General features: G+C 44.1%; 1 pseudogene; it reads right to left on the bottom strand.

Moving 5' to 3' along the window:
- Positions 1–1,268, bottom strand: part of LOC102763376 — a 2,917-nt pseudogene extending 1,649 nt beyond the window's left edge.
- Between the last annotated feature and the right edge of the window lie 507 nt (positions 1,269–1,775).

Raw genomic sequence — 1,775 nt, forward strand, 5'->3', positions numbered from 1 at the left:
TGGTTGCATTTGTTCTCTTTAACAGTGAAATGACAATTTTTTCTAAGTGCTCTTCTGAAGAGGGGATGTAGTTAAACTTCCCTCCGCCATACATTCTGCATGCATTTGGGCATTGTTGCATATATAATCTATCTATATTAATAAAAGGGTAATATGCTAATTAGACCGGCTTGACCAGCCATCTTCTGGACATCTGATTTCCTTCCGGACAAAGCCATGGTAGTGGGGGCCAAGGCAGAGGAAGTTAGGAGCGATCAGGGGAGAGCAGTTGGGGACAACCAGGCCAGCAGGGGAGGGCAGTTGGGGGCTAAGATCAGGTCAGCAGGGAGGGCAGTTGGGGAAGAGATCAGGCCTGCAGGGGAGGGCAGTTAGGGGAGATCAGGCAGGCAGGCAGAGGCAATTAGGGGCAATCAGGCAGGCAGGCAGAGCCAGCAGTCCCAGACTGCTAGAGGGATGCCCGACTGCCAGTTTAGACCCGATCCCTGTGGGAGTTTGGCAGGGCATGAGTCCCTGATTGGAGAGGGTGCAGGCTGGGCTGAGGAACCCCCCCCCCTACCCCGGTGCACAAATTTTGTGCATAGGCCACTAGTTTTCATATAACACTCCATCCCAATCTTGTTGACGAGGTCATTTAGCTGGATTCAAATTCAGAGGTTCAGTCACTTCATGAACTCCTTTCTCAATTTCACTTTATCAAAATTGATGGCACCTCAAAACAGAGAAAACAGAATCATATCCTTCTTCTTGAATCACTTCTGCAACTTTTTGAAGGTAAGTAGGATGTAAACATGGTTAAGTAGCTTGAATATTACCTACAATGTCAACCTCATTGTGCTAAGAAATGATACGATGGCATCTAATGAGGTAGAGCTGTCTTTGAAACTTCAGAACTTCTTCGATGAACTTGTGCACCACATTGTTTGGCCACATTCTCAATTTCATCATGGTCCTTTGAAACCCACACACTCTGGAAGACCCCTGAGTCCAGAGCCGCATGCAGGACCCAGCCAATGAGCGGGACACCTGCCAGATGCTTAATGTTCTTCAAAAGGATGCCCTTGCTGCTACCCCGGCCAGAATTAAGGCCGCCAGGTGTGAGGCTTCTCCACACACCAGCCCTGGCTGCAGCGGGAGTTGCGCTGCAGCTTCGGGGCCGACCCTGGGATGGCAGCCTCCGCGGGTTGGAGATGGAGGTTGCGACCCTCTTCTCCACTGAATCCATTTTCCTCCCACATTTCCTCCCCAGCTTCTCCACATCCGGGAGCTCTTCTCTCGAGAATTTCTTATTGTTTATGTAAAAAACCTATGTAATTTTATTAAGCTCAAGGAAATAACATCCTTTGATAAGCATCTTAGCTTATTAAATGTGGGAATTATTTTCATATTATAAAAACATACTATACAGCACTTATAAAGAACAATTACATTTAATAATTATGTTTATATTAGTTATAAATATAATTGTATAAAAATATATTTTATTAAGTATGTGAAATAAAATTGTAGGTTTCATAACCAATTTCTTGTAATAACTAGTGGCCTGGTACATGGATTCATGCACATTGAAAGGAAATTAATTAGGAGAAATATTTTAATATCACTATTCGCCCTTTCTCTATAATGGAACTGTCAACCAACTTCACGATCGACTATGACAGATTAAAACACATGCATGCAATTGGTGCCAGTGAGAGCTTATATGTATCTTGCATGTGAGAATCAATGTTTATTTTTAAATTGCCAGTGTGAGTCATATGTACCAGCGGGTTGGTCAG

This window comes from Myotis davidii, unplaced genomic scaffold (assembly GCF_000327345.1).
Source record: "Myotis davidii unplaced genomic scaffold, ASM32734v1 scaffold46, whole genome shotgun sequence".
Classification (NCBI taxonomy): Eukaryota; Metazoa; Chordata; class Mammalia; order Chiroptera; family Vespertilionidae; genus Myotis; species Myotis davidii.